Here is a 21,345-nt window from a genome sequence, read left to right on the forward strand (position 1 = left end):
AATTATTGGAACTCAGGAAAGGGTTGCCTGGTCTTTTGCATAGCATGCCTAGTCACAGTGAAGGCTATCTGTGGTGTGTGGTAAGAGAGAGATCATTCCATAGCCAACTACATTTCCTATGACATCCTATGACATTCTCAATCACGCCACAGTACTGAAGGAAGGGTTGACTGGGGCCTGGCATAGCCCATAAGGATGTCATGTGGCAGGGAGCGTTCAGCTTCTCTGGTAGATGTGCGTAAGGCTTTGGATTCTGTTCCTAGCATCCTGCTCCCAAGAGCCCATTCTGACAGTTTGGGTAGAACCATGTGGTGTGCCTAATCCTTCTATTTTGTGTGGTTGACTTTGAGATCATCAGTGGACAGTGGGTATTTGAACCTAAGAATTATTTCTTCTTCTCACCACATTTGAAAAAGAAATTAGGTGGAAACAAGGGCCATTTCAGGAGATGCTCAATTGCCTTCACTGCTTTTCCATGTCTACATTTAAGAACACCTTCTCCTTTACATTTTTAAATGTGAGTCAAAGAAGTATGTCTTAGTTAAAATTAGCTAACAGAAAAAAAAAAACAGATCTAGAGAAATTCTAGGAGAATCAGTAGATTATATAAATTCCTTAGTTCTAATTCATTCTTTACAAATATAGGTTAAAACCTGTAAAAAACATAGGTTAAAATTTATTTTGGGAGAAGGGTCAACTATTATAGTTTAATTTTAGAATTTTTAATAGAATTTATATTCTTTGAGAAATTTATATAATTTTTAAACCATATTTACTCCAACTCCTCTCTTCAACTTTTCTCAGATCCACCTCTGTCTTCCTAGTCCCCCCACCCGTGTGTTCTGTTTTGATTTAAATTTAAGAACTTACACACTCCACTTTGTACTATCCATATACTTTTGGGGATCGGGTCATCCACTGGAACATGTTACCCTTAAAGAAAAGTGACTCTCCCTCCCCTAGAAGTAGCAACTATCCACAGTTCCACAGGTAGCTGTAGGGAACCACTTCCTACTTCATGTTAGAATGTTGTCTGACTTGATCTTGTATAAGAAAACATAGCTACTGTTAGTTCATGTGTACAGGGAAGGGTTGTCCTTCCATGTCCAGAAGACAGCCTTTTGTTCAGATTTGTCCTAAGTCTGCCACCTAAAATCTTTCTGTCCATTCTTCCTTGATGGTCCCTGACTCTTTGGGAGGTGATGTGATTATCATGTTCCATCTGTAGCTGATCATTTCACAGTCACTTATTCTCTGCACTTTGACCAGTTATAAGTGTCTGAAGCATAATCTACTATAAAAAGAAAGCTCTCTGATGTGGTCTTAGAGATGCACTAACCTATGTGTAGCGAGAGATGCTAGCTTAGAGGGTAGCTTGGGGCTGTGTCCAGTAAGTAAAATAATAGGTTTATCCCTGGTGCTTGTGAAATTCTCAACTATGAGTTGCTGAACAGATTTACAGTATCAGATATACGTATGGAATGGGGGGCTTAAATTCAAGTCAGAAGGTGGTTGGTTCCTCGTTACCTGTATAGTATTTATGCCACCATTGCATCTGTGAACATACCTTGCCATGCCTTTCATGTGAGGATTGGGATGAGAAAATAGGATGTCGGGAGTAAGACTAAGTAACTCTAAGGATGTTTAAAGGCCTTTCGGAATATTTATGTTCACATAAAAAGTTTAATTTGAGTAGTCTTTTTAGGTGGTTATGATCACCCCCAGAAAGTCATATAGAAAGCTCAGTGCTGATAAGGGATGTCTGCTCTCAATTTGTTGCTCATAGGTGTCCCAGATTTCTCTTAAAAGAGTGCAGCCTATTGCCTTTGCTCTTGGTTGTCCACCAAAACTTGAAGGTAAGACCCCATTGCTGAGGACACCACACACATAGGACATGGGTTATTGTCCGGAAGCTTCCTTCTTACTGCTTAGTTCTCATATTAGTGGAGGTGCGAGCTGTGCACCTCTGGGAGAGGAAAGTCCTCAACAGACTACTCAGTTGTTAAACTCGTGAGCTGTAAAACTGCAAGATGTCTTTTAAAATGGTGTCATGTTTGCCAAGTCCATGTCTCAGATTTCTCCTGTAATTCCCCGACACAGATTTAGAGCAAAGTTAGGATGATAAACTCTAATTTAAATCCTGAATTTATAGAAATCATTATGCATTTAGTCTACATTTCCAGCAGATGATCATGAGTTTCAGGAGAATCCTTTTAAAAACTAAGCTATTTGGGCGTGGCTTCCCCAGCCTTTCTGTTAGTATGCTCATTCTTGGGCGTGGCTTCCCCAGCCTTTCTGTTAGTATGCTCATTCTTGGGCGTGGCTTCTCCAGCCTTTCTGTTAGTATGCTCATTCTTGGGCGTGGCTTCCTCTAGCCTTTCTGTTTGTATGCTCATTCTCTTTCCTTGGCCACCCTACATGGTCAAGATTTCTTTATATCAATATGGAATCTCTCTTTAAGCTATCCTTAGAAAGTCATGTGTGTTACCATTCTCTTTGGGTTTGTTTGTGTCTGGTCCTCTTGGAGATTTTCAAAATAATCAAAAAACACTTATGTCATAGACAGTGTTTACTGTCTTTAACAATAGTTTACTTTAAAAAATAAGTGGTGTGTTGGAACATGTGTATGGGAACCAATATGGATAGTAGCAGATTGAGTGCGAGACACTGCAGTTATTCTGTTGGATCCAGATCTTGGCTCTGCCATGTGATGTGTGAGTAACCTTGGATGACGTAACTTTGCTTTATGTTTCTGTAAGATGAAATCGGTGATGATATTGATGGGTATTTGTGTGTGCGTGTGTGTGTTTGTATTTATGAGATCCAAATAGTACTATTTCATATATATTAAATATTGAAGTTATTATTACCACATAAATTTGTGAAGAGCATTAAATCTTTATTCTGGGGTTATATTTCTTTAAAAAAACTTTTTTTTTTTTGTTTTCCTCTGTGATTTAGATTAATTGCCTGGAGAGTAGTATAGGAAAAAAGGACAGCACTGTAATCTTTCATTTCCAACATAGCCATTGAAATATCTGAGTTGGCATATAGGACCCAATTGGTAGATGTTTTCAGATGTTTGCCAAATCCATATCATTTAACACCAATTACTGCCAAACTCCATTTTGTCTATCTTTGTGATCTTCGAGATGCCTCTGGCTTCATATTATCTACTAGAAGCTTGAAGGCCACCAAGGAGATCACTTGGTTTGCTTTCTTAGCTTCAGAAATCTTGTAAGGCTCTTTGACATGCAGACTTGCAATGCATGTGGTTCTGGTCCTACTGTGAGCATGGATGATGTTTCTCTTATTATAGTTGTTAGAAGGCATAAATCTCAGATCTTATAGAGTAATTGAAGACTTTTATTTTCCCTTCCCCTTCCTTCCTTCCTTCCTTCCTTCCTTCCTTCCTTCCTTCCTTCCTTCCTTCCTTCCTTCCTTCCTTCCTTCCTTCCTTCCTCATCCCTTTTCATTCTTTGTACATAATGCCAGCAAATTTAGTTGATTTGTTAATCATAATTTATATACATAGTCAAATTCTACAGAACTGTTTACTGCTATGAGTGACCTTGCAATGAACATTTGGATATGTTTAAATGGCTTTTGATGGCTGAATATTTGTCTTTGGAATAGGTTAAGATCTGTCATTCCTGTATAAATCTAATCTCATCTCTGAAGTATATCCAACTTCTTCAGTTTGGATCTTTTTCTGATAGTACGTCACAAAAATTAAAAGCTATGATGTATGGTCAAGAAATCCCCAAATGTCCTTAACCCCTAGCCCTGAATTCTTACTCTAAATGGCTTCTCCATGTTTACCAGCTTATTCTGTCTACTTTGTTTGGATAAACGACTTCTAGCCCACCTTGAGTCTCACTGCACACACTTGGCCACAGCCTCCCAAGGGATGTTGTGCCACTGCCAGTCTTGCCTCAAGTTGACAGGTCTTTGGGAGATTCATTTCCCAAATTAACCCGTCTTTAGTTCATTCTCCTCCCATCCTTTCCCTTCTTTCCTTCCCTTTTCCCTTCATTTTGCTCATCCTTCCCTGCTCTTCCCTGCTTTCTTCTCCTTCCCCCCATTTCCTCCTTCCTTCCTTCATGCCCTATGCGTCTTTATTTTACTTTAATCCCTTGGAATTGCCTTCATATTTGCTTAGATACCTCCCTCCTACTCCCTAATCCTCAACTCAAGCGTTTCCATCTCCCTCATACTTCCATGTCCAGTGAAAGACTCACAATACTGCCCTTTCTGTTTCTCATTTCTTGCCTCGGATAACCACTTAACTCTCATGTATGCATTTTATAACTCCCTGAGAACATAATCCAGCCCCCCTTCCTCAGAAAATCCTTTGGGAGGCTGAGGCCAAATTATCCCTGATCAGTTAACGTCTCTAAAAATGCCACCATTAGGCAAGTCTAGAGGTGATTCTAAATCCAGTCAAGTTGACATGATTGACAAGATTAATTGTCATAGGGTTTGAATGAGTCTTTCTAACATGATTAGCACATCTTGTTTCCCTGATAAATGTGTCTTTATTAATTTTCCCTCAGATTCTCCACTATATGTGATCCAGGTTTATGAACACTGATTTTATTTTCTCCTTTAGAAATCTGTACTTGCTTCCCTAGCCATGTATAACTCAGTGCCCTTTGTAGGTCATGATTGTGATGCTTTCTTCATAACCAAGACATTTCCTGAGGTCACAACTGAACCCTTTGTCACCTGTCTTCAGTCCATAGGTGGTGTTTTCATTGTCCTATTGACATGGATTTCCTCAAGAAGAGGAGGAAGAGGAGGAGAAGGAGGAGGAGAACAACTACATGCTTGGTGGTATGTAAGATCCACCTGCCCCTGAATCTTCCTTCCTTCCTTCCTTCCTTCCTTCCTTCCTTCCTTCCTTCCTTCCTTCCTTCCTTCCTTCCTTCCTTCCTCCCTTCCTTTCTCTCCCTGCTCCCCCCCCTCCCCAATACACTTTTACTTCATTGCTTTGACAGATAGGTTCTCATGTTCCCAGGCTGGTCTTTAGCTTGTTAGCTGAAGATGACTTGGAACTGACGACTCCTCCCTCAGCTCCCTAATGCTGTGATTCAATGCTTATCCATGTACAGTTTAAGCAGTGCTGAGGTTTAAACGCAGGCCTTTGTGCAAGTATTCAACCAACTGAGATACATCTTAGGAATTTCTAGGACATTTGTCTGAAACTGGAGGAGATGTGGATTTTTTCTTGTGAGTGGTTAAGTGAAATTTGAATACAGCCTAAATATTATGCTTTGAGGCTGTTAAAATTTCAGGTCCTTTTCATAGTGATGAATCAGAAGAAAGATGATGAGAGAATTCATAGCAGATGAGTTGTTCAACATTCAAATATTTATGACACTCTGTAGAATTTCAGATTCTAACATATTCTCACTGTCACTCCAATCTACACATTATAATCAGCATAGCAAGAGATAGACTCTTTCTGTGTGTTCTACTGGACATATTTGAGCTTAGTATTTCAAAGACTGTTGGCATCAGGTATCTCCTGTCCCAGATCTGATCAGTTGTCCTTCCCTATTCCCAAATTGCCCCATCCATCAAAGCCTTCTCTAGTCTATCTCCATGTTTCCGTTTTTCCATTTGTCTTTTATCAGATTCCCTTTGCTGGCTTGTTCCTCTCAGTTGGCTGACTAGTTGTCTATGATTGTTACACCTTACTGTTTCCATCCTTGTGAAGTGAGTCTAATCCTGTTTGTTCACTTGCTGTCTTAAAGCATGTGCCAGCCTTTCTTAGCATTTCATAACCTGTGTGCTTTGTTTCTAGAATATTCCCACTGCTGTTTTCCTTTGTGTCTCTGATTAGATGACCTGGTGCTAGATTTTGAGCTAGCTCTGTGGAGATGGATCCATTTAAATATTTTTCCATCTCCTTCACCACCTACCTCTTCTCCTATCCAACCAGCAGTCTAAATGCAGTGACTGGTCTACCAGTGATCTTGTGGGTCCCTCATGACCTTTGAGCTTTTGTGTGTCTCTTATTTTCACCGATACTCGGACCCAGATCTTTTCTGTGTTGTCCTACTCCTGCCAGTGTTCAGCACTCTCCCGTCCATTTTGTGTTAACCTGACTGGTTTTCAGTTGAGTTCCTGTTCCTTAGATCTAAGGAGCTGTTCTGTTTGGCCTCCATTTAAGCTTCATCTTCTTAGCCATTGGTATAGTTTTCCATCTGACCAGGACTGGCAATTGTTGATGGTGGCCCCTGAGATCACTTAGGAGATGACTCTTTGCTAATTTTGCATTTTTTTTTAAATAACTCTCTGAGAAATTAATTCTGATTTGATTCCAGACCAAGATTATGATGCTGAGGCACTGCAAGTTGTCCAGGCGGGAGCCCTTTCCCCATCTTTCAGACCCCATTGGAAGCTGACAATGCTAACTTTGTTGCTGAATCATTTTAAAAATTTCCTTCTCTTGGATCCCTTTGACTGTGTTTAGTTTGATTACCTGCTGCCTCCCTCCTAAAAAAAGCATTCTCATGGTATAACTCAGAAACATCTCCCTATCTCAAGATAGCTACATAAATCATACCCAGAAGGTTTTCACCATAAAGTCACGTTCCAGGCTTGGAGAGGTGGGTACTCTCATAAGAGTGTTTGCTGCCTACTCTGACTCTCTTGAGTTAGGACCAACATGGTAGAAGGAGGGAATAGAGTTTTTGCAAATTGTTTTTTGACCTCTGCGTGCATGGAGAAAACTGGTTCAGGTAGCAGAGGGAGGAGAGAGAACAGTGGGCCAGGACTTGAGAAAAACATCAGATTCATAGGGACCTAGTTGTGAAGGCCATTCTATAGAAGTCAGAGATGCGTGGGAATGGAGCTAGAGAAGCCAGAGGGCAAGTCATGCTCACTCAGGACTCGGCACTGGCCTTGAGCTTCTAGGAGAGGCAGAAAGACTCACTTAAGAGGACAAAACAAGGCATTGTAAGCTGAGGAACTGCCCCAGAGTTACCAGTAATCTATAGTTATATATCACTCTGTGTGTGTGTGTGTGTGTGTGTGTTAGTGTGTGTTATTTTTCAAGTCTCCTTTCAAAAAAAAAATCTGTCATATGGTATTCAGTTTCGTACAAGGACCTTGCATTGAAGGCCTCCCCGGCGGGCTGCACAGCTTCATTTAACTAGGTCTTTTTTAAAACTACACATATGATGACATGTGGAATTGCCTTTTCTTTGTGTACTAGTGAAATACTGCTGCTTCGCAAGCTTCAGATCCTCTGATGTTTTCCTTAGCCTGCTCCCACTCTAGGCAGAGTGAAGACCAATTCCCCCTGCTCGCCCCCAGCTCTCTCTTTATACTTGTCTCAAAATCCTACCAGATTGTATCAATATTTTAGTTTGTCAGAGCCTTTTCTAGGCTCTGGGTTTAATGAGAACAAGGACTTGGATATTATTTATTGTTTTTTATCTTAGCTTGACACATAGCTCCTAGTAAATTTTTTTTTCTGTAGTGCCATGTCTGTAAGTCCATAACGTTCTTAATTAATTGATCAAACTGTTAGGTTTCAATAATTCTGAATATCTTGCTATATATGTGTATTTAACCTCTTCATTCTAGTTTCTTTATAGCCCCACAGGTACGCTGAGTATAGCAACTACAGCGTTTGTTTCCAATATAGATTGATTAAACGGGAATGTCTTCTACGCTGTATGTCTTTTTGCTGTGTGTGTGTCAGGGGTGGTCACCCTTCCGCCTTTGTTGTGGTTTGGCTATAATCTGCTGCTCCTCCCCAGGCATGTGTTTAAAGACTTGGCCCAAACTGATGGAGGATGTGGGACCTTTAGGAGGGGAAGCCTCTATGGAGGGAGTGGGTGGTGGTGGGATGCCTTAGGAGTGACAGGCAGGCCCTTCCTCTCCCCTACTCTTGTTTTTCTCTTTCTAATTTCCCCAGGCAGCTGAAAGCCTGTACCCAGCTATGGGCATGTACCCAGCTGCTTCATTCTTGCCCTCTCCAGGGCACAGTGATGGACTAGATCCCCAGAACCCACCATGCCCACCATAAACCTGTTTTCCCTTAGGTTGCTTCTCTTTAGGATTTGGTAGTAGCAAGGAGATGCACATAACTGTTAACTGCTACCCTCCCCGCCATCCCCAGAGTACTAACTTTATTCTCTAAGAAACTTCTCTAAGCCAGAAGCGCTATCAGGACGACACCATGTTTCCACTTGTCTCCTTGTCCATCTCGAGTTAAGCAAGAGTTAGGAATTTCATCTTTAAGGATTTTGGGTAGAATGTTGAAACAGGACTGTTTTTCTTTCCTTATTTTTACCCTGGGTGTTTTGTTATGTCTCAAATAGATGTGAATTTCCAAGTTTTCTTCCCCCATATAGTCCCTAGGAGATGGGGACAGAGCCGTCTGGCTCTCTCCTGTGAGTCTCCCTGATATCCAGCTCGTGCCTCCAGGGGTGTGCCCTGTCATAGCTGGCTGCCCTGTCATAGCTGGCTGCCCTGTCAGTCATAGCTGGCTGGCATGTGTTTCCTGTTTCTGCAGCTGCAAGTCTTTCAGACTCTTGTAGAGAGTGCTGGTATTTTATTACATTGCATGTCTCATATTTATGAGAAACTCAAAGGGCTTTGAGGATTTTCTTTCAGTATCTAATCGTCTTAGGGCTCTCTGAGGTAGGTAGCAGGAAGTGTTATCTCCATTTTGCAGATGTTACAGCAGAGGCAAAGCCCGACCTGATGAAGGTTCCGCAGAGAATCAAGGCTAGCAGAGCCCTTTCAACCTCCATGCCAGAGATCTTGATGTCAGATGACTTCAACTTAATTTTACTATCTCTGTCCATTTTGGTTTTGCATGAATTTTTATTGCTGTACCCAGCACTGCAGGTATAATGCTTGTTTTTTTCTTTAAAAACTTTTACTATAGTTTATTTATTGGATGCATATACACCTACATGCATATATATGCATGCCCCGAGTCCCATTTGGAAGTCACAAGATGATTTGTAGGAGTCAGTTTTCCCTTTACAACATACAGGTCCCAGGAATCTAGCTTAGGTCACGAGGATTGTTGGCAAGCACCTACACCTGCTGAGTCATCTCTGAGGCTCTGCGGTATTAATTTTTCTATACTGTGTTCTCCCTGAGATTCTTCATTTATTGCTCATAACTGTGCCTTTTATATGTGTGTGCATGTATACATAAAAATATATGTTCTTAAAAAATAACTTAATGTCAGGTTCAGTCAGATGAGGGGTTACTTGGTTCTGAGGACTCAATGCAAGTAAATATGGATTTCAACCTTATGACTTTTCTGATAATCCAGAGCCTTCTTATATGTCCAGCATCCTATATATATATATATATAATTAAATGTCCAAGGCATAGTGGTATATGCCAGTGGTCTCAGCACTGGGGAGCCTGGAGGGCCTAGAGCTTAAAACCAGCCAGGACTAGTACACACAAAAACCCCATCTCAGAAAAACAAAGCCATGTGCTCCACCCCTCAACACCCCCACCCCAGTCACACAAGTAAGCAAATGAAGAAACACTATGTACATGGAAATCAGAAACAGTTTCTCATATGAAGTGAACATTTCCTTTGGGCAGTTCTTTGACAATGATGGCGTCTGAGGGAGAGCAAATACAGGCATATACACCTCCTGCCACCCCATTGCTAAGATTCTTTTAGAAATTCACTTAGAAATCAGTCAATAAAGTTTTGTGAATTCATGTTGCTGGTGCAGTTTTAAGTTGCTGCCTGGTCTTTTTATAGGGAGCGCTTGCTTGCAGGGGCTTTGTGTAGTGTGGGCAAGGCTTCTGTCTTCTGACTGAGTTTGGAATGTCTCTCCCTCTTTCACCAAGTGGCAATAATTAGGCTCTTGCTCTCAGAAGCCTAGGAACAGGGAGTCTCTGCAGCTTTGTAGTCGGCTGGCCTGGGCTCTTCCTGCTACAGGATGGTGAGCAGGCAGGCTCAGCTGTTTTAGTGGAGTCATCGCTGAGATCTCTGGATAATTTCCTAAAGCCCGAGAATGGTACCACCTAAATGGAGGATGGGAGCTCACCCCAAGCCCTGTGAGTTCCTCCCTCCATTCTCTACATTTAAGAGTACCACCCAGCAGCAGTGGCTTTAGCCCTGAAACCATTTGGAACGGCTGGAAGAGAGGCCACCCAGTGCTTCTGTGTGCAGCTGGAGCTGCAGGTCTTCCATTGGCCACACAGAGACTGTTCCCACTTATCTACACTGAGCATGGGTGGCCTCCATCCTTAGGCTAAGGCTATTTCTCACTGTCTGGAGGTAGGTGCTATTGTCTTTTCCAGCTTGTTGTTCGAAGCTCTTTTTCTGAGGCTCACATCTTCTGATGACTGGGAGCGGGGTGGGCATGCGCTGTACCAGCTTACGCCCTCTCATTTTAAGGGCCCTGGAGTTGGCCAAAGAGATGATGGCATACCTTCCCAGGCTAGAGGCCATGGATTATACTGTAAGTAGAGAGAACTGCTTCCTCCAGGTCCACCAAGCCTGAGAAAGTTCCTCGCCCTGCTTCTGTGTAGGCAGCGTTTCCTTCTGCATCCAGCATTCTCTCCCTATGTCCCCCTGGGCTGAGCCGTGGGCCTGAATGTGGCTCACATTTGATGTCGATAGGCAGAGTTCACGCCCAGAGACTACATGGTTGAACAAGTTGGGGGATGCCAGTTTTGTTTCTCTGCTAGCAAACTGCCATTTCGAATGAACATTTTATGAAGAGGCCTCCTTCGCTTACCTCCCTTGGTTGTGCTAAAAAGCAATGAAAACATACGAAGAACTGGATTCGTGGTGTGCGCACCTGGCGCTGTTGTGAGTCTCTGCAATCTGTCACTCGAGTGATGCATTTATAACGCAGAAACACCAGGCTTGGGCACAACAGCCCTACAGAGATGTTGGTTTTCCTCCCCAAAATGGATCGAAATCCTGGAGTTTTGCGAGGTTTGGCAGGCTGAGATCAGAGTTCAGCTTTCCTTTGTAAGTGACTTTTAAACCGTGTTAGTGAGTTCTTGGGGTCAGAATGACAATCAGAGACTCAATTGCAGCAGTATATTTTCAGACAATAAAATAATGTTCTTGGACTAGGGGGGAAAAGTAGGGTTTTTATTAGTTAGGGAATAAATTATTGTGTGTTAGGCAGCATTCCTACTCTGTATTGTGTGACAACTCCTAAGTAACAGGCACTAATTTGTGCATGGGGAAAACTCACTGGTACTGAGTCCCCTATTTTGTGCAAGTCAGCACTTGCCTTACTAATGAAATCGTCTAATTGATAACATTTGCACTTTCCTCAGTGATATTTTAGATTTCAACCAAGATAACAAAAATAGTCCCAGTCTCCCCTTTTAATGTCATTAGTTCATGGAAATGCAACCAAAGAGATGGAAAACAAAATTTTCTCCTGTTTTACAACACAGCTCCCCCGGGCCCCTGAGCCTAATTTGTTCTTAATAATTTTCAAAAGAGACTTTGTCTTACAGCTCCCAGCAGTCTCTGGACTGTCTGAAAGCAAGCTGCAGCCTGGTACAGGAAGCCTGCCAATTTCTAGATAGTGGAAGCCTCTGGAAAAAGTAGATTATTTTCCTCTGCAGTAGGAATGATTTAACTTTTAGATGTGTTATGTGCCTATGTGGGAATGGTGTTCCTTTGACACAGACATACGTAGTTGCTTCTAAGCTCGCTTGGTTCTGGGTTTGTTGTGCGTGGAGTGCAGAGTCTGACAAACAGAGGCTGTGTGGTAACACCGAACATCCTGCCTGAGTTCCAGCTCTTGTCCCAGGCCTCAGGGGACACAGGCAGCCTCGGTTTCCAGCTTGCCCTGCAGTTTTGCAGCCCTCACAGATTGACACAGCTGCCTTTTGGTGTGTGTGGAGTCTTGCTTCCAGCGTCTCGTGGTGTGGGGGGAGCGAGAGCCGGAAGAAGTGGGAGTGGGGAGATGAATTATTCAGCCCCTGCTAAATGCCAGGCTCTGCGCTGTTGCCTCGTGTCCATCTCACTGAAAAATAGGCCATTGATCGCGAGGCACGAGGCCTCCTAGACCTTCAGACCACACTCTGGAGTCAGACCACTAAAATCTGAATCATAAATTGTGCCACAGTTTCTCCACTCATTAAAGTGTGTCTATTAACAGAACCAACTGCTATTGTTTATTGTTGGGTTAAATAAATGGCATTCAGAATTGTATAAAGGCCAGAAGACAGCCTGCAATGCAGTGCTTGTCAATAAAATGTACTGTGAAACAGAAGTGAATTCACTTCATCAGTTTAAATAGCATGGAGAATAGCTGAGACAGGATTTGAACTTGGAGCTTAGAAGGGAGACCCATTACATTTTCTTTCTAATTATATTTCAGTTGGTGTCTTGCATGTGTGGTATTACCAAAGAATAAACCAGTGTGTCCTATGATTCTCATTGCAGATGTCACAGTGACACTCTCCTTACTCAGCAAACAGCTCAAGTGTGTGGGGATATGACTGGATGAAGCAGGGTCTTCAGTTACCTCTGTGGAGCCATCACGGAGTTTATGATTCAGAGCTTGTAACACAAAGGCATGGGGATTAGCCTGACCATCTTCATGATAGATCTTTTTAGGATTGAATAAATAATCTTTTTTCTTTATTATGTTTCTTTTTTAAATTTTTTATCCTGCTCTCTAACTCCTTAAAGATAGACGCACTGGAGGGTGGGTCAGAATCTGTGTTCTCTGTAATTCTGTGTTTACCCCAAGCATCAGGCTTGCTGCCCAGAACAGCAGCTTGCCTTTCCCCACACCTTTTCCTGGTGGCAGGGACAGGGGTGTGTGGTTGGAAGTTGACATCTTTTATCTGCTTTGCTTATCCTGTTAACTTTCTATAGGCTTTTCTGTTTGAAGTTTACATACAGCCTCCTAGCTCCTCTCAATTTTGTGGCATTGGCTTGTACCTAAGCATGTATTGCCAACCTCATCTCTTAGGAAGTGCTTCTGCAGCTGTGGAACCTGCTTGCAGAGTTCTTAGGTGTGAGAAAAATTACATTCAGTCTCTGGAAAAAACCAGAAAGGGTTCTGTTACTTTTCCCTCAGTCCCACCCAGTGGACCTGCACATATCCAGTTGATTTTGGATGGGACTTTTCAATAATATTAAGATTTGTGTAAACTACAGTGGGATTTTGCCTAAGGACGCGGGGTCTTTAGGGCAAGACAACACTATTAATAGAATGTGGATGTGTGTTGTCTATTTGTTTTCAAAATGGAAATGTTTCCTTGAGGTTTTGGCATGTTCTTTGATATGTTGAAAGATGAGAAAACATCATTTTAGAAGCTTAGTCCTTTTACCATATTAGGAAATTTACAGTGCCTCAGATTTCACATTTAATGTTTTAATTGCCTGGTTTGGTAATAGAAAAATGTCAAGCGTCTCTCTTTCATTTCACGTTACCACCACTCATTTTCCCCTTTGCAGTCGTGGGCTGTTTCCAGCTTCCACTTCCTGCCCTGGTCCCGGCCTGGACTGTTTGCTGAGCTACTCAAGTGTCACGTGACATCTGCAATGAGTATCATCCAGACTTCTGACACACTGGTTTACTCTCTGGTGATACCACACATGCAGTTGTTTCCTGTGGTGCTTGTAAATATCCTGGACTCGCATCTGACACAGAGCTGTGTGTCTGAAACCTTTAAGTTGCCTTTGAACTGAGGATGCTGTTCTGCAAGTGGAATAAAGCAGCCAAGAAATCAAAGGCAGTGCTGCTGCCATCTTGGTCTGAGGGCGGCGTTTCAGAGGCAAGCCTGTGTACTGAGAAAGAAGGCAGCCAGATGCAGCTAGCTGGAGGCATAGCCCCACATGGAGTGTGGGGGTGGGCACAGAGAGGAAGAATGGAGCATTCTGGTCTGTAGTTGCCTAGAGTCAGTGGTTTAAGTTCCCTTGAAAGATTAAGACTCAAAATAGGGTTGAAACTTGCTCGTAGTATAACTACTTTCCCAGGTGCAAACAATGATGAAAGACTTCCTTGAAGGGAATTTGTTGTGGAAAGAACAACCCTGTGCACAAATGCATTAGATGATGAGTAAACAATCCTGTGCGCATTCTGGGAAGGTGCTCCACCATAGAGCTACATCTCCAGCCCCCTCTCCATGGTATCAGGCACAGTTACAGGATGCATCTGGGAAGAAATACTCTCATGGAACATTACAAGCTCCATCCCTGTACGGCTGAGAACATGGGCCACTTTCATTTTTCATGAATGGCAATCTCTAAATATTATTTTTGTTTACCAACTAAAATCATTATTCTCATTCTCTCTGTCTGTCTGTCTGTCTCTCTCTCTCTCTCTCTGTGTGTGTGTGTGTGTGTGTGCGTGTTACTCTTCATCTTGCTGCAACAAAATGCTTACAAGTATCAACTAACTGAGGGAGGCTTATTGGCTCATATTTGGGAGGGTTTATGAATGAAGCAAGTGGTCACACTGCATCTGCAGTTAGGAATCGGCAAGGGATGGGTGGCCGTGCTTAGTTCACTTTCTCCTATTCATTCAGTTTAGGCCTTGGCTCCTGGGATGTGCTATGGGATGGTGCTGTCTACATATAGCATTTTGTATGCTATAGAAAAACAATTAACCTTTTCTGGAAATGCTCTTAGAGAGCTTCTCTTCTGTTTGTCTCTTAGTTATCTTTTAGTTGGTTTAGATCTCATCAAGTTGGCAGTAGAGATCAAGCAACATATAAGTTACTATTATTATTATTATTATTAAGGAAACACAGATCTTGATGGATTTTCCCAGCTGCCATGAATGCCTGGGCTCAAGTGATACTCAGAGTTGAGTCTCCATATAACTGGGATAGCAAGTTTAAGTTACACCTGCTTCTCAACTGTAATTTTATTTTAATTGGTTATTTTATTTATTTATATTTCAAATGTTGTCTCCTTTCCCAATTTCCCCTCCGAACCCACCCCACCTCATCTCCCTTCCCCTGTCTCTATGAGCATGCTCCCCCATCGACCCACCCACTCCCACCTCACTGCCCTAGCATCCCCCTACACTGGAGCACTGAGCCTCCATAGGACCAAAGGCCTCCCCTCCCTTTGAAGCCAGATAAGGCCATCCTCTGCTAGGTACATGGCTGGAGCCATGGGTCCCTCTATGTGTACTCTGGTTGGTGGTTTAGTTCCTGGGAGCTCTTGGGGAAGGGTCTAGTTAGTTGATATTTTAACTCTAACTTTTAACTATATGGCAATTCATGCTCATTGTCAAAATCATGGAAAAGGTAATAAAGCAAAAGAAAAGCAAACAAAAATAATCTTGTAGTCATATAATCTAAAGAAGATTCTGGGTATGTGTGTGTATATGTATACATACACACACACACACACACACACACATTTCTGGTCTTCTCCTTAAACAATACTGTATTTTGTGTAGCTCACTGTATAGTGTGTGCATACTTAGTATATGTGAGCCTTTGGGTTTCATCCCCAGCTTCAGAAAATGAAGGGGAAAATTGACATTAAATGTAGAGCTTGCATTGTTTTTCCTGATATGCCTGTGTTTCAATTTACATTGCTATTTTCAGATGGCTTTTGGGTTCTCTTTATGGTAGTGTGGTGATGTTAGGATTGGTTTAATGTTTTACATTCTCTTTGGGTAGCAACACTTCTTCTACATTTCTGATTATTTCTACCAATATTGTATTGTTTGAAGGCGTATTCTATCTTTCTAAGGGCCTCTGAACGTCTCAGAATGTTGCTTAGGAGCGTTGTGTTCTCTCAACACTAGCATTTTAGATTGCTTATCTTGCAACACTGAATCCCCCTTTACAAAATTCTTCCTTAGTGCTCTGGAGATGGCTCAGTGGATAAAAGCTTGTGCTGTAGTGACACGAGGGTCTGTGTTCAAATCTCCAGAACCTTCATGAAAGCAAGATCAGTTCCAAAAGTGCCCACAATCTCAACATTCCACCAGAAGGCAGAAGGTGGAGACAGTACAATTCCTTGAAGCTCACAGGTTAGTTAACGAGAGAGAGAGAGAGAGAGAGAGAGAGAGAGAGAGAGAGAGAGAGACCCTCTTGTTAAATATGGGGGAAGTCGGAAGTCAAGGATTGACACTTATAGTTGACCTCTGACCTTCAATGAGCCCACATTTATGCAAATGGATACACTAGTAAGTACACACATACGCTCCTAATTTGACAAGAACACATTCCCATTACTGTGCCTTGTTTCGTTGTAATTCTTTTCATTTGCTTGGAACATATGTTCTCATGTTTATCGGTCACTTGGATATTGTGTGGGATACTGTAACTTTTCTATGTTTTCCCACTGAGGTTTAATGATGACTTCATTGATTTGTGTAGCTTTTTATTAATTTTTAACTCCTTGTTGTGGACATTTAAATGTTAAGTATCTACTAATAAATGGCTTATAACCTCACTCACTCAGTTTTCTTTTATACACACACACACACACACACACACACACACACACGCGCACACACACACACATATATATCTTCATGGGCTGCTCTGGTAGTCTAGTTCCCAAGTTGACGTAAATGTAGTCAATGTACCATCTTATTCTAGCTAGATGAGAGTCATAGGGTAATGCATGACGTTATCTCTTGGGTGATATATTTAGTTCCTTTTTTTATTGTTGATAAAAAGCAAGTTAAAGGAAGAGGCTTCATTCTTATTCCTAATTAGAGGAAGGAATCCAGTATGGTGAGTGGGGGCAGTCTGGTGTGTGGCACTGACAAGTACTCCTTTGGCTTCCTCTTTTCTCCCCCAGTTTATTTGATCTGGGGCCCCACCTGATGGCACAGTGCTAACCACATTCAAGATGGGTCCTCTTTTAGTTCAACATTTCAAGACACTGTCCCTGACATAAGTAGAGAGTACTGGGCACTTCCAGAAGGACAAGGGAGCTGTAAAATTTTTCAGAGACAGGCTTCCTGAAAAAGAATATTGTCTTAGCTGAATTATTGAGGAATGGTTACATGCTATGTGTAGGAATGAGTAACTAAAGGGAGGGCTAAATGAGAGAAAGAATAAGCTTACTTGGAGTTTAAAGCTCCGAGTTTTCCATCTGGTGTAGTCAACCATGGTCTGAAAATATTATTGTTGTGCAGTGAGGAATTAAGATCCTTTGAGACGGGAGGAGGCGGAGGGAACTGAAGCAAAGAGAGGAGAGAGAGAGAGAGGCAGGCATTCCTATAAGCAATATTCTGAAATAAAATGTAGTATTTGTTCTAATTTATCCATTATTGTTGATCTCTTACTATGCTAACTTACAAGTTAAATGTTGTCATAGGAATGTGACATGGGAACAACATGGGATGTGCTCAGAGTGTGTGTATGTATAGGAAAAGCCCAGTGTGTATACCGAATGGGTGTGTACAGATAGAACCAGCACAGTGTATATACAGAGTGGGTGGTTACATATAGAATCTGCATGGTTTGTGCACAGAGCGGGTGTGTATGATAGAACCAGCATAGTACATATACAGAGTGGTGTGTACAGATAGAATCTTCATGGTTTGTGCAAAGAGTAGGTGTGACTGTATAGAATCTGCATGGTTTGTGCGCAGAGATGGTTGTGTACAGATAGGAAAATCATAGTGTGTACACAGAGTGAGTATGTACAGATAGGACCAGCACGATGTATGCACAGAGTACAGGTGTATATACAGGGCATATGGTATGTGCCCAGAGTGGGTGTGTATAAATAGGAGCAGCATGGTGTGTGCATCCATATAGGAGCCACATGTTTGCACACAGTGGGTGTATTCATATAGGAGCAGCATGATGCGTGTACAGAATGGGCATTTACATATAGGAAAAGCTTGGTGTGTGCAGGGTTCAAGATTGTGCATGGTTCACTGTCATCTGGAATATGTGAACTTACCTCAAGCTGCTAAGAGGTTCTATGGTAACCAGCATTCATTGAATTTGCCTGGAATGTGCAGTGCCACTGTGAACTGCAGTGCCTGAAGCCACACAGGAGTAGCTGATGCAGTAAATCAGACTCTGGGGTGGGCACATCCCAGGGCACCACACGGAGCTGTCTGAAAGGCAGAGGGTGGCCTCTGGGTGCCAGTCAGGTGTGGTGAGACACATTCCGTTGGTGCATTGGAAAGGACAGGCTGGCCACTGCAGGGCCTGTCACAGTCTGCTGAAGCAGGACCTGTAACCGGAGAAGCAGGGAGGAGCTTTTATTCAGCCTGTGGAATTAACGCTGTGAAGGAATTGAAACCCTTTGGAGAGCAGAGCTAAAAACAGTGGGGAGAGAGGAAGTGTAATTTGCTGTCTTCCAGTTTCCTTCAGATCCAGCCTTGCTGCTGACCTGTTAACCATCTCAGAACCCGAGCTCCACACAGACCGGGCATCTACATGAGCCCAGGCAAAGCTTTGATTGATTTCATTAAAGCTTCCCTTCTGCCAACTCAACTCTTGAACCTTAGAAACAGGCTGCTTTCCCCTTTTAAGTTTTGAATAATTCTAGTGTCTGCACAACTAAATTTAGTGTAAAATTTTATATTTCTGAAATACAAAATGTAGCTCGGATCCTTTCCTAATGATCTGAGTGTACAAGTCAAAACACACTAAAAGGTAAGGCCAAGGAGCTTCCAGAAAACGGACACACTTCTGTCAAGTAGGTACCGAGTATCAGAATGGGTCAAAATTGTTCAATATGTGGATGAACATAGCTGAATCTTTAAACCCTTTCCCCTACCCCTTTCTACATAACACTTTCAAGAAACTCCTGAGAGATTGTGCCTTCTCCCAGCAAAAGGTGGTGAGTGGACTTGGGCAGGCATGGATGGGAAAGAAGCCAGACCTCAGGGTGTGGGAGGCCCCTGTGCAGACACAGGTCCACCCAGTCACTTGGTAACCCTGAACTTGGCTGCTTTATTCTTTGCTGAGGTCCCTCAGGTGGCCTCATTGTTTTTATTACCATGGTAGAAAGAGTATGCGAAGGCCTTGCCTGGCTGGCAGTCTCGTTGCCATGGAAACTTCCATTCCACACACCTGATTCACACATCACGCTCGGCTAAATCCAGACAGAGGTCACAGACTGGCATTTGCCCTTTGTCTCCCCTTCTTGTGTTTTCCGGGGCACTGAATGGATAGAGAGAGATGGGCAGTGGGCAGCCTTGCAAGAAAGCTTTGCTGCAAAGAAGTTTGTGAATTCCAGAAAAAAAAAGAGAGAGACTGGTAGCTGTGAAGGGCAAAACGGGAGTCTGGAGTGGAGGGTGGGAGGTAGGAGGTAGGGGGTGGGCTTGCCGGGGAAGTCTGTGTACATCAGCACTTCTCCTTGCAGGCAGCCTTGGTCCTGGGTTGCATCTGAAAGTGATTTTCTGGGTTCCCGGGTGAGCGTGGAAATGAGTCTAGCAGATTCCGGAGCTTTGGCTCCTTGGGGGGTTTTCTGTCCCATTTCACTGAGTTGCCTAATAACCTCAGCGCCAGGGTGTGCGCGTCAGGATTGCAGTGTGGGCTGAGGCGCACATTAGCCACAGCTGTCTATTAAGAACCAAACGATCTGATGATCTGTCTCAGAGCCTGGTTTTTCTTTGTGTCATCTATAATATTTTAGAAGGCAGACACAATCTGTAGGATGTAAAGTTAACGTGTTTGAAGGAGGCTTCCAGTTTTCCTGGGATGATGATTATTATTAATTTGCTCATTTTATAGATATAGAAAAAAAGAGGTGATAAAAAACCAAATTATTAACCTTTATCAGAAATTCTTTTCTGTGCTTTATGTTCTTTTGATTCTTATTTGTTCAGGTAGCACAGGACATATTAGGCAAATACTCAATTACTAAACCATATCCCCAGCCCTTGATTTTTGGTCCTAAGGTTAAATCTTAAAGATGATTTTAGAGAATAAAAGGTCATTTACAGTACATGACATCAGTTGTCACACACTGGGATTCAGGTATCATAAGTGATTTGCGGGGTATCTGGCATCTCTCAGCAGAGCCATGGCAGGGGTCTCTGTGTGTGTCCGTCTCTGCTGACTCCCCTTTCTGCTCATTGGTTAATGCCCCTTCATTTTGGTCAGCCTCTGTTGACAAAGTACCCTCTAGCTTCAGTAGTACTCTGGACCTGGGTTTCAAATATCACGTCCCTATATCCTTGAGCACAGTACTTTATTTTATTAAATTTAGTTTATTTATCAGTGTGTGTAGGGAAATATTGCTGTGACAATAATCATAAATTTTCGTGTCAATGCAGTGCCGCTCTGTATCCAGGGTGATTCCTATAATGCTAGATCACTTCAGAAACAGAATTTGCCTGAAGGAATACTCTCGCCATCCAAATAATTGTCATTTTCCTGACTTTGCTTATGTGGGAATATGTGAGACTTGCTAAGTGGATGGTGGGCTGAGAGGAACAATATTTAAAAAGTAGAACGTATATATACGTTCTCTTGTCCCTATATATCCACTCGTGTGTTTTAGGAATCTCATTGTAGGTTCATTTTGCGAAATAAAGTTTACTCTTCTCAGAAGATTCTAGTTCGGATCGCGGCGGGGAGTCCCTCCGCCCCAGTCTCCAGAGCTGTGGAGGTGGCTGTGCGAATTCTGATTCCGAGCATCCTAGGCCCGCTTTACCTTCTGGCAGCCTTCTCCTTCCTCTTTCTTTCCTCTGCATTTCCACTTCCCTTCCTTCCCTTGCTGCCTCCTCAGCTCTTCCTTCTCTTCCTCTCTTCCTCGTATTCTTATACGGACCATCATGTTGGTCACTGCGACCTCTTTAAAATGCTCAGTGGCATTAAGTAGTTAAGACTATCATGTAACCAAGCCTCATCCCTATCCTCCCCATAACTGCATCTCTTTCATGATGAAAACTGTATGTGTGTGTGTTTGTGTGTTTTAAGATTTATTTATTATTATATCTAAGTACACTGTAGCTGTCTTCAGATGCACCAGAAGAGGGCGTCAGTTGGTTACGAGCCACTATATGGCTACTGATATTTGAACTCAGGACCTTGCAATAAGGACACATGCTCCACTATGGCCATAGCAGCCTTATTTATAATAGCCAGGAGCTGGAAAGAACCCAGATGTCCCTCAATGGAGGAATGTATATAGAAAATGTGGTATATTTACACAATGGAATACTACTCAGCAATTAAAAACAATGAAAAACAATGAATTCATGAAATTCTTAGGCAAATGGTTGGAACTGGAAAATACCATCCTGAGTGAGGTAACCCAACCACAAAAGAATACACATGGAATGCAATCACTGATAAGTGGATATTAATTAGCCCAGAAGCTCTGAATTCTCAAGACACAATTAGCATATCAAATGATACCCAAGAAGAGGGAAAGAGAGGGCCCTGGTTCTGTAAAGAGTTGAT

At 42.5% G+C, this 21,345-nt stretch overlaps 1 long non-coding RNA gene across 2 annotated transcripts in view; it reads left to right on the forward strand.

Annotated features, from left to right (window-relative positions):
• LOC127665154 (uncharacterized) overlaps positions 1-21,345 on the forward strand; it is a 191,761-nt gene that overhangs the window by 94,014 nt on the left and 76,402 nt on the right. For both annotated transcript variants that reach the window (XR_007973324.1, XR_007973323.1), the window contains exon 3: positions 4,739-4,836. This is a non-coding gene — a long non-coding RNA (uncharacterized LOC127665154). The remainder of the gene's footprint in view (positions 1-4,738; positions 4,837-21,345) is intronic.

The sequence above is a fragment of the Apodemus sylvaticus genome, chromosome 14 (genome assembly GCF_947179515.1).
Source record: "Apodemus sylvaticus chromosome 14, mApoSyl1.1, whole genome shotgun sequence".
In the NCBI taxonomy this organism is placed as follows: Eukaryota; Metazoa; Chordata; class Mammalia; order Rodentia; family Muridae; genus Apodemus; species Apodemus sylvaticus.